Genomic DNA, 17,803 nt, shown 5'->3' on the forward strand with positions numbered 1-17,803 from the left:
GAACTTTTTAGACACAATTATAATGTGTTTCTAGGAGAAACCATACAACAAGTACTCAAGAAGTGCATTTTTTTTTTTTAATTATTATTATTTTTTTTTTAAATCAAGTTCAGAGCAGCATACAGGCCTGGCAAGAAATGCCAAGTGCCCTTTTATGGCCTTAAGATAGTGAAATTAAACATGATTTCCAGTCTCCTATTGATACAAATATTTTTGTTTAAACCTCTGTTATATTTAAGTAACTTTTCTCTAAGAGACACCGGTGATTCCATTGCTGAAGTCTTAATTATGGCAATGTATAATACTAGAAATATTAATTATTTGTAACTTCATAGAAAATTCTTGAAAGCTTCTATTTGATTCAAGGATAATTATGCAGTCGTAAAGCACATTTCCAGAATGCAGTCATGTACCATTTTAATGAAGGGGAAAGTGGTCAGGAAACATTTCAGAAAGTAGTTATAACCATGGCACACCAGCTTTTTTCCCTTGCTACCGGATGGCTAAGAAATGGTTTCAGGAGCATCACTCCTTTTGCTCCAAAGTCAAATTATTTAAAGTACTACAACTGATTCAGATTATTTTGTATGTGCCTATCATTGTATTATTTCAAAAAGAGGGGTACTTAAAAACAAACACAACACAACACCCTTAAGCCTTTTTATTTATTTTCACTCCCCTTCCCAGTTCTTATTCATAGAATTGCCCTGTTTATTGGTCAAGTAGTTTTTCTTTAGATTAGATTGATTTTTGATACAGCCACTTTGGCAGAATAATCCCCAAAGGTTACATCTCAAAAATATTACCCACAGAGGGCTTAATACATACAACAACTTTTCTGACCATCTCTGTATACCGCTGCTCTAAATAATAGTGAATTTTATAAACAGAGCAATTCAAGAATCACCTCCTCCGAGCTCAGGAGAGATACATACCAACATAGAGGATGTCGAGTAAAATGACCAGGAGACCTGCATGGCTGAACAAGGAGCTCCTGGCCAAACTCTCACAGAAAAACAAGGCCTAAAGAGAGTGGAAGCAAGACAAGCAGCCTGAGAGGAACACAGAGAAATTGTTCAAGCAGTCAGGCATTAGGTTAGGAAAGCTAAAGCCCTATTAGAATTAAATTTGGCCAGGGATGTCAAGGGCAACAAGAAAGGCTTCTGTAGGTATGTCAGTGATACAGTGAAGACTAGGGAAACTTAGGGCCCTCCCCTAAAGGAAATAGGAGACCCAGTGACCCAGGATACGGAGAAGGCTGAGGTACTGGATGACTTTCATGCCTCAGTCTTCTCTGGGCTCTAGCCACACAGGCCAAGTTCCAGAAGGCAAAGGTAAGGGACTGGGAGAATGATGAACTGGCTTGTTTAGGAAAAGATCAGGTTCAAAACCATCTAAGGAACCTAAAACCGTACAAGTCCATGGGACCTGATGAGAGGTATCTACAGGTCTTGAGGCAAGAGGTTGATGTAGTTGAAGTTCATGAAGTTCAACAAAGATGACTGCAAGATCCTGCATCTGGGCCAGGACAATCCAAAACACAAATACAGGCTGGTTGGAGAATGGATTGAGAGCAGCCCTGAGAAGAACCTGGGGGTGTTGGTTGACAAGAAGCTCGACCTGAGCCAGCAATGAGTGCTTGCAGCCCAGAAAGCCAACTGTATCCTGGACTGCATCAAAAGAGGCATGGCCTGCAGGTCCAGCTCTGCTCTGTTCTCCTGAGACCCTACCTGGAGTATCACATTCAGCTCTGGGTCCCCCAGCACAAGGAGGACATGGCCCTGTTGGAACGAGTCCAGAGGAGGGCCACAGAGATGATCAAGGGGCTGGAGCACCTCTCTTACGGAGACAGGCTGAGAGAGCTGGGGTTGTTCAGCCTAAAGAACAGAAGGCTCTAGGGAGACCTTATAGCAGCCATCCAAAGAGGGTCTACATTAAAGCTGGAGAGGGACTCCTTATGTAAGTGTAGTGATAGGACAAGAGGTAACAGTGGTTTTAAACTAAAAGAGGGTAGGCTTAGATTAGATATAAGGAAGAAAGTCTTTGCTCTGAGAGTGGTGAGGCACTGCCCAGAGAAGCTGTTGATGCCCCTTTCCTGGAAGTGCTCAAGGCCAGGTTGGATGGGGTTTTGAGCAATCTGATCTGGTGGGAAGTGTCTGTGATTCTATTCTATGAGTCTACAAATCAGAACCATCGGAAGATCATCAATAGCCTGCTTTCTGCACGGCTCTATACAAAAGAAAAAAACTCCTGAAATTGCAGCAAATGATAAAGAAACCAGAAAAATCTCAAGTCCACAAGCCCCTTTTTTTGGAAGTGGTGCAACATCATTCCAACAATGATCTCTCTGCTGTTTGAATTTCAGATGAAAGCTGCAACTGAAATTTTTCTGTACTCATGGTATTCATGAAATTGCTACCTCCTGTATCTACTCATAAGTAAATACATGATTTTTTATTTTTTTTTCCATCAAAAGAATCATTAATTTGAGGCTGTTCTTTTTCAACTAGCTTCCAGAAAGCAATTATTATAAAAAAACACTGCTCATTAGGATGTTAATTTAAAAACTAATGGATGGAAATGAAGGAAAACTTTAAAGGAAAACTAGTACGATCCTATTAAAGCCTTGTTCTGTTAACTTTTGTGTGTGCGTATGTGCAAGTGCCCCATCAGGGACTCTTATTAGCCATTTAAGTGCCTCCAGACTTGCCATAAGTCTTTTCTAATTTTTTTTTTTTTTTTTTCTGATTAGACCATGACTTTTCAAGGTACACTGTTTAAATGAAGCCATCGAAAATTATCTACAGCAATAGAAAAACTTTCCAATATTTTTAGAAACAGCTTTTGTCCTATGTGCAGAGAAAATAATTGCAAAAATATCAGAAAATGAGTAAATCCACCACCTCTATAATGATTGTAACAACACAGCTTCTTCTTCTAAAAGGCAATCAAAGTTAGAAATATTAGGAAAAATTTCAAGGAAAAAAATAAATAAATTTCACTATAGTCCCGCCTTCCAAACATATTTATTTTAAGTATCTTAAAAATGCAAGAACTGACTGAAGATGGATGATGTTTTTTTTCCCTCCCTCTTTCTAGATTTAATCATTTCAACCACTATCACTTGTTTTCTTTGGAATCAATAGAAAATTGATTCTTTTTGTTTGTATGGAGAAATGAAAATCCTCTCTCAAGGTATTTTTTTTTATGATCAGTACAGGGAAGTCATTACTGTGCCCAGAAAATCTCATCCGGAGACTTAACACAGACACACTGAGAATGTAAGGAAATCACTTTAGAAATACTATCCTGTTATGGAACAATGTCAATTGCTGATGAAAATCACAGTAGAAGGGGTTATAACTCTTATGGTCTTTTTTGACATTTTGATCTCTAGACAGCCATGCTTAAAGGCTGGGATACATTTCACAGAGTTACACTTACGCATGTGAACTAGTTTAGAATCCTTCACAGTTAGGTCAAAACCTGAACGTACTATTTCAAAGTAATTATTCACCTTTAGGATCTGATTCAACTCATTCTAAACTGCCCCCTACCTCTCTCTCTTTTTCTCCCTCTCTCCAAATGGAAACAACCAACACATCATCTTAGATGACTCAAAAATATCAATATTCTCTGAGTACAGAGACTAGCTAGCTCAGATGTTGAGTTCTGGTCTATAGATAAAGGTTGTTTAAATGAATACTACCCCAAAAATTCATATGAATACCTTCCTTCAATCTCTTATCCAGAGGCTTCAACTTAAATTGTTTCTTCCACCACTTGGTGGATGAATGTTCCAGATGACCTTCTGCTAACAAGTACCAAGATGAAAACATCCAGCATTTCCACTTGGAATTCACCAATTTACTAAGATTTCATAAAAATAACTGCTCTAAGGCACAGGAGAATTTTTCTGGCTACATCAACAATCATCATTTTCATAATAGTAAACAACAAAGTCAGCTAACTATAAAGAGAAATTAGTGTATTTCAGCAGGAATTACAATCTCTCTCTTTGTCTGCCACTGAAAGAACAAAATCTTACTCATTTCTGCTGGACCCTACATGGCAACATGTCAGACTATTTGCATGGCTGCACCCACATCTTGCATTCTCCGTTGCAAGATAGCTTAGTCAAATGATGATTGCTTTGCTACTGTAAGTGAAGGCTGTGTAAACATCATCTCTGCCTGAGAAGTAAATGATAACTTGCAAACTGGAACTGAATTCTCCTTTTCCTCTGTGCTCAAACAAAACACAAGAACCATCATTTGTCTTTTTAACTGAAGGCTCTATCTTTTTAACTGCAGGGGCTATGGCTTGCACGATTCATGAATTTATCTCCAGATTTCTTTATTTCATGGAGTGGACAGGCTGCTGGAGCAACTTCTCCTACAAGATGAGACTTGCTTAAAATCGATAGCTGAATTAAATGATCACTTTTGTCATGCATCCCTCCCACAAATTACTTTATTGGCTGACACAAAGTCTCCAAAGTACCTACTCTATTAAAGCCAGATAAATTTCCATAGGGAATGAGCAACTGAGTTTATCAGGTCTAGCACATTATCTCAATACTTTGAAGGGAGAATTATTTTATTACTTTTAAAAGAGAAACTTCTGTAGATGTCCTAACACTAAGTCATGGTTTTGTTATTATTATAACCGTGCGTAGTCACACAGTATCTTCCCCAATTCACAGAACTGCTATAATACCCATATACTTCGGAGCTTAACTAGAGCTATTGCTTTGAATTTCAAGCCCAGGGGCCACTACACCTTTTATCTGATGTTTAACTCTCAAGAAGTTTTATCAAGAAAAGCCACTTTCATTGGGTTATTAGTTCAACTGATAGTCCTTGCAATTGTCACAGTATTCATGCACTAAGTAACTTTAAGAAATATTCTTCTCAATCCTTTTGAGAATTTTAAATTCAAGACATCCTTGCCTTCTCTTCTGTTCTGAAATTGACAAAAATTGACTGTTTGAAAACACACTTTCTTCAAATAAGATTTTCAGATCTGGCCCACAGCAGGCACAAAGAAAGAAGCACGCAAATGTTCTTTTTTTTTTTAATTATTATTATATTTTGATGGACAGAATCTTTCATATTCTGCAGTAACAGATTTTTGCTAACTGTCCTCTCTCCTTTTGTTGCATGTTGAGACTGTTTATAACATACAGAAATGAATTTGCACCATATTAAAAGATTTTTCAGCTGAAAGAAACTTGTGGAACACTTCTTTACTACCAGACACTAAAAGCACTTTCAAACAGGCTGAAGTTTGTTTTTGCTACAGATGGTTTTGATTAAACAAAAACAATTTACAGGTTACTATTCATTCCTTCTGGGTCAAACATTTTACTCCTGAAGTTATTTTAGTGATTATCAACATTTCTGTTTTTCTCATTCCCTGGTCATTGTGGTTCCTTATTTCTCATTAAAATAATCCACAGTCTATCATTAATCCATTCTTTTCCTCTTACCAATCATTATTTAGCATGAGAAGTTCCATAACAAAAGCTATCAAGAATTAATTAGCTAAAAAAAATTCCACATTTTACAATCAGAAGCTAACGAAGCAGGATTAAAATAATGATTAGTACACCATCTTAATCATGACTTCTTAAAATTTGTTTTCCATAATGTACAAATTTGGAATTTCAGACTCACAGAGCCTGGATTCTGTCTTACGCAGACTGAGATGCTCTCCACACTCAGGTATTTAACTTTTACACAGTCAAGAAAGAAAGAATCCACATGAAACACTAGAGAAACATCTGGGATACTGGGAGAGATGACAATGATTTTTCCTTACAATTTCAATAGGAACTTTTGAAAAAAATGCCTTCCTGTGTGCATCTTTGTGTCTGCTTAAGTCTAAAAGTATATAGCAGAGTTTAAACTACAGAACTACAAACTACAAACTGTTTTTCAAGAGTTTAAACTACAGAACACAATCCACTGTATTCAACAGCTGAAGAAGTTTTACCCTTGTAAGTTTCTTCAGCTCAAAGGAAGTACATGCTGCCGCTGCATTAGAAGGGTGAGGCATAATATGAACATTGTCCTTTTGTTTATTATTATTATTATAGTAGCAGCAAAGGTGAAAAAACCCTCAGAACTGCCAATCACAATCTGGAAAGAAGTATTTTTACACTAGATTCATCTTTTAAGCAAAGTAGTCTATTTCAGATGTACATCAATGCTTTGTTCCTGGTATAAGGCTCTGCACAGGGGCTAACTTGACCTAAAGTTCTGATCTACTACCAGTTTTCACTGAGTGGTTAACATCGCATTTCTATTACCTTAAATGTTTGCTCAATGGTGCACAGAGGATTTGTGGGAATAACATGCCTAAAAGAGAGTCTAAGTCCACAGCATCTCTTCCCTTCTAGCCCATTTCAAATCCAGAGGTTTTAATCAAACATATCACCAATTAACACTATTCATTCCTAGCGAGTCAGCATCTTAATTAACCTTCCATTTCTGAACAAATTAGAAAAAAATAAATAAAAAATCCAAGATGCTCCTATGAGTTTTTACACAAAGTTCAGCAATCTGTTTTGCAGCTTTTACAGTCCAGATTAACAGCCAGGCATGTAGTGGCCTATCTGTTCCAACTTTCTAGTGGAATAGTTATAAAACATCTAAGCAACTCGTGATAAAGCAAATTCTTTCAGTTATCCTCAGAATGAAGAATATGAAGGTACCTAATAGTTTTTTTGATTGATTTTAAGGAAAAGCCCTCTGCTATATTCGATTTATAAAGAATAAGAATCTCCAAGTCTCACCTCATACTCTACGTTTCCTTAAGTAAACCATCTTTATTTTCAGATTTTTCTTAAATCTACATATATCATATTTACACATATATTGTAGTGCTAAAGGTACAGATTTTAGAAATACCATAGTAACAGATTCTAAGATCTAAGAAGAATGTTTTGATCTAGACCTATTCTTTGTGAGACAAATACAAAATGTAGTGTCAACAATTGGCACCAGCTGCATTGGTGTGGCCTAACCTCAAGCACTGTGTGCAGTTTGAGGCACCACTATAAGAAAGACATGAAACTATTAGATCGTGCACAGAGGAGGACTACAAAGATAGTCAAGGGTCTGGAGGGCAAGACATATAAGGAGCAGCTGAGGTCCCTTGGTTTGTCCAGCCCAGAGCAGAGCAGGCTGAGGGGAGGCCTCATTGCAGCCTGCAGCTCCCTCACGAGGGAAGCGGAGGGGCAGGCGCTGAGCTCTGCTCTCTGGGGACAGCAACAGGACCCAACGGAATGGCATGGAGCTGGGACAGGGGAGGGTCAGGCTGGGGGTTAGGGAAAGGTTCTGCACCCAGAGGGTGGTCGGGAACTTGGACAGGCTCCCCTGGGAAGCTGTTAGAGCACTGAGCCTGCTGGATTTCACGAAGCATTTGGACAATGCTCTCAGATACACGGGCTGATTTTAGGTTGGGCTTTGTGGAGCCAGGAGTTGGACTCAATGATCCTTATGGGTCCCTTCCAAGTAGGGATATTGTATGATTACTTGGAAGAACCACTGTTTATTTCCAGTAAGTAGATTAAAATCTGTTCTAATAAATAAATCTCCTAACTCAAGGTGAAATCTATTTAAAATTGAATGTAGAGTTTTTGTTGACTTAGTAAATACAGTGCTTTCACTTCATCTTAAATTTTCATGTGAAAAAAATATCCAGTAAAAAAGTAGGTATTGTAATGTACCACAAGAAACTTGTCAGGTTATGTATTTAGCATTTACCTAAAATTCCCCCTACTTCTTTTGGGATTTAAAGACTATAGGGTAATGCTTATTTCATTTTCTATATTGATGCATCAGTCAATATAATTCTGTTGTAATTGATCTTTCCTCAGTTGTCTTCCATCAGTAATTTTTCTGAGCAACCAAGAACTATGTACACAATTCCAATGGGCTTCATTAATTAAATTGTGAGATAAAAAAAAGAAAAAAGCTATAAACAAACATTATTAATATTAGCTTAAATTGTGAATTAGGGGCATAGGAAGTCCCAGTGGAAGATGCAATATATAAGCAATTAAAGGCATGAGAAGGAAAATACAACAAGATTCAACCTGGTTGAATATTTTACCACAGTTACAGAAATGATTTATTTGGAAAACAATGCTGAAACACAGCATGAGTAACGATGAACAGAAAATTACACAGAATGTGATATAGTGGCAAATAAACCTATGTGATCATTTGTCAGAACAGACTAATGATTAGAATTTGACAGACAGTTCTGAGGCACTATGACTGCTGAATATTAATATTATGAATATTAATATAAACCCAAACATTTATAAAGAAGTCAGGAAAGTAAAAAGCAAAACAGGGTAGAGATTTGTACAAGTAGGTAAAGGACCAAGCACTAGAGCGCGTCTACTTCAGCAGGATGAGGTTACCTTTAGAACTAACAGAAGAAAAGGTATGTTTAGAATACTGCAGGTTTTGATGTGTGCGCACTGAGTGGGTATGAGGGGGTGAGTGTGCTAAATTCAAAAATTAAAAAAAAAAACAAACAGGCTCTTGGTGTATGAAACACCTGTATATTCACGGGACTACTTGTAACACTGAGTTCCACCATCAAGTTCAAATCTGAAGTTTCATATTGCTTCCCATCTGTCCCACTTCTTGCTCAACAGACTAAATTCTCATCAGCATAGATTCACTTTGTCCTCTCTCACTTTGGAAGCTGATCAACAGAACAGTTAGGTAGGAAGTGAGTGAAATCTTTTTAGTACTTCATTCATGATGCTCTCAGCATTATATGAAGAACTGCCTATTAAACCTTATCAATGAATAGCATTGCTACAACCTATGAAATACACAAACGTATGATCAGATGTCTGAATTATACTATCACTAAAAATTCATGGTGAATATGATGAAGACCTACAAATATGAAGAATCCTATTCTGTTTATTATACTAATATTACCCCTAGTTTTGTCTATAAAATGTTTTACTATAAAATATTTTATCCATAAAATGTTTGCTGTTAAGATTCTTCATATATTTTTAGCTCATTTTACATTTCAGTGGTTTTATGCATTTGGACTTAGCAAGACATCCACAGAAACACGTACACACTTAGAATTTACAACATTTGTGTTACTGTGAGCTTATCGAAATATTTAGTCAGCTATTAACAGGGCAATAAAACAAGCACATAGTACACAAATTACTGTTTAACCATGAACTTTCTTCATTTTTTATCTTTATTCTTTCTGTACCATATATTTAGTAGAAGTATTTATACACATACATCAGATACAAGTGCATATGTGGACAAAACTTTAGGATATATTCTATAAGAAACATGTCCTAGAGAAAAATCTGTTTCTTCCAACTACAAAACCTATGTTTACTTTGTCCCTCCCATTCTGATTTTGTTTTTCCACACAGCATCTCCATTTACCTGTCAAACCTGACAACCCTCTCATATCTACATTTTAAGTACCCTTCCTCCTCACTGATGTTGTTCTCTTCATGCAACCTACATAATCTCCTAAAGTTCATTGTTTCCTTTGAACCTTAGCTTTCCACAGCTTCTAGCAACTACAGAATCAGTGGTTGCTCCTGGCTTAACTAAGAAGAGAAAATTCAGACCAAAGAAATACTAAATTTTAAACCTTTATTTATTTATTTATAACCACAGAAACAAACCTCCCCCTTTGACAGAAGGTTCTATTACCCTATTTCTGTTTAATGTATGGTAGTAACTACTATTTTATGCAATCTATTTTATGCAATTTAGGCTGGAAAAAAAATCTTTGTAGGGAAGAAAACACCAAAGTTCTGGATAACAAATTTTGTTAATGGTTTTCCTACCACGTCTCTGTGACAGAATCCCAGTTTTCCTTGCTTTTAAAAGGAAAGAATTACTGTAAGTCCTGAAGATGACACATGAGCTTTTATGTGACATATATGGTGAGGTCATAGATTAAACATTCTTACTCACTGAACACACCTGAAGCAGAGCAACAAGAAGACATACAGGGTTGGAGAGGAAAACAACAGGGGAAGGATATCCTTGTGGGTCCCTTCTAACTCAGGGTATTTTATGATCACTTGACCCATTTCAGCTGAGAAATATACTCAGCTGAGTCAATTTTGCAATGTCAAGATTACTCAGCAGTGTATTGTCAGCTTCAAGGCATTTTCCATTAGCATGTGCTCTGGGCTTCATTGAAATATGGATCTAACATTACCAATGACAAGGCAACAGAGGTTTGTGGCCCTTCAGAAGAAGCACAGAACACCTCACATAGTCAAATGTGCAAGCAGATGCACACTCTGTTACGATCTTCATTCTTATTTGATATATTATTTAACAAATCATATTTTGATATTTAATTAGTTAAATGATCAAACGTAAACATTTCAGAATATAAGACTTCAGAAATACAGTGATCATTGACTTGACAACTACCTACAAAAACAACAGCAATGCAAAATTACTAGAGTGCTCTTTATAATTCAAATTCAGCATTTCAAGTGACATTATAATCTCCAAACCCACTGCGACAGAAAAATCTTGTAATTTGTTTTATAATGGATGTATTCCCACCAAATTAAATCCTAGTCATTTTATGTTTTCTCACTTGTAAGAGGAAGTGCCTGCTTTTTCTTTGAATCTCTTAATGAAATAGCCTTCCAATCATTTATTACCATTAAAACCTGTAAAAGTTACTGTTTGTCATTTAGAGTCTGGATAATTAATTTGCTTCCATGTTGATGAGGTAGTAATAAATCTATTCATAACTGTGGAAGAGAAAATAGTTTTAGATGAAGTAACTTTTTTTTTTTTTTTTTTTTTTTTTTGCTATTTCTACTCCCTTGAGACTGAAGAAAAAGCTAGACTTTAAACAAACACAGAAGAAATGCAGTTTAATTTTGGGGGAAATTATTTCAAAGAGAGTAGTAAAATATTACAACATGGAAATGGATAAAAATGAGCAATCAAATTAAAATCCTAATCTGTATTACAAATTCATTCAGATAAAAATCTACCTGTTTCTCTGCTCAGCCCAATGAATAGTGTACTATTCTTTTTGAAGGTATTCCCATAGTCCCTCCTCCTGCTGTTGTTCAGAGCTGTGCTAAGAACCAAAGACAAAGTATGTTGACATACCCATCTGAAATGATGACATATCCAGCTGAAATTTGTACTGACAAATGGTAAAGCAGTAGTTATAAGGCTGTGCTTCCACTCGTTGTATTTCAATGCTGTAACAATGTTAATGCAAGTCCATTGTCTACAGTTCCAGTAGAAAGAATGCTTAGAGTTCAGAAAAATTTGTATGCCAGAAAACAAATGAGTTAAAGAAATTTAACAATTTTTTCTTGCCTTTTTTTTTTTTTTTTTTTAAGGAGAATCTTAAGACAAACAAAAACAGCATAGAGAGAACACACGGTTAGTTTTTAATTACTTTTTAAGGGATTTTTATCATTTTCTTGTTTTAAAGCTACAAAGGTACATCTTTGTTTTTGTTAGCTACAAAAAGCTAGCAATTGCTCACTGACTCATTTGATACAAAATACAGTTTTGGAAGCCAGTGTCTACCAAAGTGGATGTCAAAAACATCCACTAATCATACATTACAATGAAACAGTCAAAATGCACAGCTGCAGAATACCTCAGACCAGGTGACAGTACTCACAAAACATGGATTATATACTATATGAACTATCAAAGCCATTGTATCTATTTACACTGTATTTTGTTACTTTTGAAATAGAAGCAAAAGCTACTCAGAAATTAGGTATTCATAATTGATGACATTATTAATGCAAATTTGTCTGACCCCCATTACCTAGCTCTTACAGAGTGGTTCAACTACTGACAGAATATTGAATATTCAGACAAGCAAACACAAAGAGAGTTCTCAAAAACCATCTGCTGTCACTACAGATAAGGATAGAATGCATCAGAAATGTCATTGACCATATTATAGTCTATTTTGAATATCTAAAAATAACATAACCATTAATGCTGCAATGTGATAAATCATTAGATTTGCAATAGGAGAGAAGACCACCACCGATCTACATTTATTTTTCTAAATAGCTGTGTAACAGGACACCAGACACTATGAGAGCTCATTAACTGGAAGTTTACTTCTAGTAACAAGCCAGTGGCATTATTTTAACAGGTAGCTCCTTACCTAAATCACTCCAAATATTTATGGGTAAAGTCGTGTAACAACTAACTTCTTTATTATTGTGAATCCTATAGACTTTCTTCTTAATTAACCAAAATTATTCCAGGATTTCAGAACCAGAAGGAGCCTGAAGAGAACAATCCTTTTTATTTTATTTCTTAACCATCATAAGGCATTTATGCAATCAAAGTAATGACTTCCAAGTTCTACTCAGCATTTTCCTTGACTATTCTCAGAAGCAGGATATGAAACATAGCTACTGTGAACTGTCTTCTTCTCCTCCTCCCCCCCCCCTCCCCCCCCTCATTTTTAAACATACACTGACAGCATCCTAGCAAAAACATTTATAAATTTTAGGGCATGATAGAAAACAAGTATCTTCTCATGTTCCCTTGACACTAGCCATGTCAGGAAGATGAAGAAGAAAACACTATTACTGCCGTATACAACTACTGGGTACAGACAGGGTTAATTACTCAATTAACTACAATGTTGATGGGATTTTTTCCCTCCCTCTTCTCTGTGCTATAGGTATGGTTGAGATACAGAAACATGCAAAACCAAGATCAAACAAAAAAGTTATCAAATGGAAAACTGTCTGAGTCTCATTATCACTTAATAATGGTGCCAAAAACTCATGTCATCAGCGCAAATTAAGGAAAAATATGGCAAATGCGAGTAAGACAGATTAAATGAGGTTTTTATAAGGCTACACGGTAAAGCATAAGAAACTGGATAATTACTTCACCTAAAAAGAACAGCAGAAATGCCATTATATAACTTCAGAGTCTACTTACTACTGGGCTAGCACAAACAAATACAAGACTCAGAAAAATGACAGCAGGCACAAGTTCATTAAAGCATCACTTGTTTATTGCTAGGAGGGAGCACACAGACACTTCGTCTCCTGTGGCTCTGCCATTGCTACCATACTTCTACTACTCAGCTGTTGTAAGGGGAAAGAGGACACAGTTCCAATGTATTCCCAGGTTCAGTGTCAGAGGGAGCATTCCATATTGTCTCACAAAGATTCCTCTGATGCTAGGTCATGCGTGTTTTATCCTAAAGCACACCTTGCTACACAAGGATTAACAAGTTTTGTCACAGAAAATTGCTACCATACAAGAAACACAGGGTTCCAGGAAGACTTATTCTCCAGCACTGCATGTGTAGCAAAGGATCTTTGACACTGTACTATCAAACTTACATTTTCTCTTCATTTTCTCTACAGTATGATACTGTCTGTGCCTCAAAGCCAGGCATCTCTTTGAAGATCACTACACCATTGTTCAAATCTTTAATTACCATGATAAATGAGGAGAAACTGGAACATATTATAGTACACAGTATCAAAAGAACCACTGCAAACATTTCATAGCAAAATTGATGGGATATTAAACCAAATATTTGCCTTAACTTTCCCCCTCCAACCACCCTCTCCAACCTCCTCCCACCAAGCAGTGCAGGGGAACGGGGGAGTGGGGGCTGCGGTTAGTCCCTAGTGCTTCATCTCCACTTCATGGTCACTCCCTGCCCCTGTTCCACGTGGGGTCCCTCCCACGGGATGCTGTCCTTCCCCAACTGAGCCTGCAGGGACTGCCCACAGGCAGCAGCTTTTCAAGCACTGCTCCCACACGGCTCCATCCCACAGGGTCCATCCATCCCCCAGGAGCAAACTGCTCCAGCACGGGTCCCCCACGGGTGGGCGGCAGCTCCCCCCAGACCCCCTGCTCCTGCGTGGGCTCCTCTCCACGGGCTGCATCTCTGGCCCAGGGCCTGCTCCTGCGGGGGCTCTCCATGGGCCACAGCCTCCTCCAGGCCACATCCACCTGCTCCACGTGGGCTACTCTTTGGGCTGCAGCGTGGAGATCTGCTCTGTGTGGGACCCATGGGCTGCAGGGGCACAGCCTGCTCCACCAGGGGCCTCTCCACAGGCCACAAGGGAGCTGCTGCTGTGTGCCTGGAGCATCTCCTGCCCTCCTGCTGCACTGACCTGGTCTGCAAGGCTGCTTCTCTCACATGTTCTCACCCCTCTCTCCCTGTTGTTAGTGTTTTTTCCCTTCCTTAAATCTGCACTCCCAGAGGCCCAACCAGCGTCATTCCCTGGCTTGGCTCTGGCCAGTGGTGGGTCCCTTTTGGAGCTGGCTGGAGCTGTCTCTGGTCTGTTATGGGGCAGCTGCTGGGCTCTGCTCACAGAGACCACCCCTGCAGCCCCCTGCTACCAAAACCTTTACACATAAACCCTATATATGTGCCAGAATGAACAACTATTGAAGTTCACAGGTAAAAATTCAGTATACAGCCAATAATGTGTAATTACTACATGCAATTGACCATAACACAAATTTTTGCTGTCTCTTTGTCCTAATTTGTACTTGGGGTATTTAAAAAGATGCTTATGAAAAGAAGAGTTCCCCTCTGACAGGGATAACACCAGACCTATTCTCTACTTCATATCTAAAATTTTGTAAAAAGACAAACATATATTAAATTATATTTCAAAGTAGTTTCACTTACCCTTTCTGCTAACAGAGACTTAAAAAAATATTTGACGTGAACAGAAGAAACGATTATATTCAAGTCTTTCCTCATTCCTATGGCATCTGAAAAAGCCTTCTGCAAGCCTATGCAAACTCCAAAATACACAAAAGCACAGGACTTGGAATACTAAGTTTTTTTGTTAACCTCAAGGACTGGAGACTATTCCCATATAGGGAATCCCCCCCCCCAGCCCAGCACACCCAAATAAAGGATGCACTGCAACATAACATAACTTGAGAAGAGGTACACTGTACAGACAGTAGCCTTTAGTGTATTTTCTGAAGTTTATACATGAAAACCAGAAACATGTTCCTCCAAAACTGCAATACAGAGAAGACAATCATACACAGCCAGTTAACTGCTAACTCCAGGTACTGGTAGTTAGACATAAAAAATAGATTAATTTTAACAGCTTGATCAAAGCTGTTAAATTCTTTTTAGTCATATAGTCATATTGTAGTTGCTGCTTTAAAAGAAATTACATATAAATACACATTACTACTGTAGAATCCTTCAACCTTCCAGCTTTGTCATTCAAACCTGATCAGAAATCACTATTCTAAAATGATCTGATGTTGGCGATACTTGTTGCATGGTATTTTGAGTTGAAAAAGATATGACTGAATGCCCACAAATACACATTTTGAGCAACCAAAAAGAAACAACAGCTTTCCTGTAGAGGGGTCACAGAAGGCATTACCAAGATTTTAAACTTCTTAGCTACATAATCATAAATGTCTTACAACAAAAGGTCACAGTGAGTTATGTAGGTATACTTTGCCTAGGAAGTTCAATTTGCAAAAACATTACTCCTTTCAAATCCTGACAACTGCTAGAATCCAAGTGTTCATTAACTCTTTTCTGAACAACAGTTTCTACCAACCAGTAGTTTTTCCAATCCCCGTTTCCCCCCCCACTTTTTGTCTTTCCTCACTACAGGTGAACACCAGATACACATATAAGCTTGCTTACGTTTCACTCACTGAAAAGATTCAGTCAAGAAGAAAGAGTTGACTTTTCCACAGCGTTTTCATGACTGAAGAGGAAGAAAACCTGTCTGCTACACTTTTCCACATGCCATTTAAACATCAGAAGAAAAAACAACAACCCATCAACACTGAGAGTTAAAGTTTAGAGAGTTTAAATCTTTAAATTTTTTGCTCTGCAATTGGGTCAGCATTCTCATCAATTCTGTCTGAAGAGAAAGGGAAAAGGCTGGAATAAAGCTCCTAATGACTTATCTTATTCTTGCAGAGAAGTTTGTTTGCCTTTATCCTAAGACAGAGGCACTGACTGTATGTTTCCCTTCAGTTCTTACTTACAGCAGCTGAACTTTCTTAAGCCACCACCGACATTAACAAGTTTTTCAGCAGTTGGCTAAACAACTGCACATATCCTTGACAAAAGCAGAATAAAATGTCTAATCTACAGGGATTTTTGTATCTGGAAAATAAACTATTAATAAAGTTAATAAATAGATAAATAATAAAACAAAGCTAAAACTGCTTTGCAGTTTTTATTCAGCTAACAGAGAATAGAGTGTTATACAATATGCTGTTAAGAGACATTTGAGTATCTAATTAAGAGAGGTGATATACATGCAAAGCAAAGTTGCAGAAACAGTATGCTAAAACCTACAAACAAGATTCTCCACTTCCTGATACACCACTAATTCAGTCTTTCAGTCTAGAAAGAAATTTGATTTTTAGATAGGCACCCTTAATATATTGCTGAATGAAATTGTTACAGTTGCACAAATTCTTAATGTGTCTTCAGATAGGAACAGAATTAACTGCTCTTTTTCAAAAGCTCGCAGGTTGTTCTTTATTATCATTATTAATTTATTTTTATTAGTATTTGGAGAGAACTAAAAACATAGGTGGCAAGCACCACAACTTACAGCACTGAATAGCAAATAATTACAGCAGACATTTGGAAAACCACCAGTGTTTAAGAGTTTTTCAGCTGTTGGCTAAACAACTTCAACTATCTTTGCCAAAAACAGAATAAAATGTCTAATTAAAAATGATTTTTGCATCCAGAAAATAACTTATTCATTAAACTATTTTAAGATGAAAGTTCAACCCGTTACTGTGGTTGTATCTGTTCTGTTGTGCAACCATGCATTCCATTCCAATCTCATCCAGAGTTTACAAGCTGCATCTTGTAAGAGGAGCTATTTGGCTGCACACAAGACAGACACTCAGGAGGTACCCACAGTCTTCATCGATGCGGTGGCAAGTCCTTCTTAGTACTGACTTTCAAGCCTTACTAGCTGCTCCAATTGTGAGCACTACTTCAGATGTTCCTCTGAGTGCAAAGATACCACCTCATAGTGCAAGATACCACCGTCATAAATTAATCCCCTCTAACAAGGTTGTGTTGTTTGTTTTCCCTGCATAAGCAATCTTTTTTCCTGTATTTTCCTCCTACATAAAGTACACAAAGTTATTAGGTCAATTAGACAAACTCTATTGTGTTTAAGCATAAGACTCGATGCTAGGTTTTAGGCTGATTTTTACGTCAGAAACTTCTGTTTCATTCCATCAGAAATTCACTAAGAAGTGAGCCACTGATAACTAATGCCACAAACATTAAAAATTATATTTACTAGTGGCTTAATAGACAAATTGTGGGAAATTGCATGAAAATGCAGCATATGGATCACAGCGTGGAAAAAGATGTATATATACATATATATGAGCATTTAAAAAAAAAACACAGTGGCTGTTCAAAATTGCCTTAAAGAGTGTTTTAGAAATGTTCGCTGATGGTAATTATTTAGTCTCTCAGCAATAAAGAAAGGACATAGAATAGATAGAAATAAACAAGATCGTGAAAAGCGAGGCCTCTTTCAAACATGACTGTATAAGGAAGCACAGAAGAAAGAGAGGACTTCCTTGAGTTAAACAGAGTCTCATTAGGATCAGTGGTGAAAAATACCGCAAGTCTAGGATAACGATGATATTCAGCAAAAAGTTACATCTACAATCAAGTGCTACATTGAATTAACATAAAATAGCTGTATTTTAAGATACAATTAGCTACAGTTTGAATCTACATT

The 17,803-nt window shown here is 37.3% G+C and overlaps 1 protein-coding gene across 15 annotated transcripts in view; it reads right to left on the reverse strand.

The window, feature by feature from the left end:
* DMD (dystrophin) overlaps positions 1–17,803 on the reverse strand; it is a 1,236,775-nt gene that overhangs the window by 823,423 nt on the left and 395,549 nt on the right. The window lies entirely within an intron of this gene.

This window comes from Anas platyrhynchos, chromosome 1 (genome assembly GCF_047663525.1).
Source record: "Anas platyrhynchos isolate ZD024472 breed Pekin duck chromosome 1, IASCAAS_PekinDuck_T2T, whole genome shotgun sequence".
NCBI classification, from domain to species: domain Eukaryota; kingdom Metazoa; phylum Chordata; class Aves; order Anseriformes; family Anatidae; genus Anas; species Anas platyrhynchos.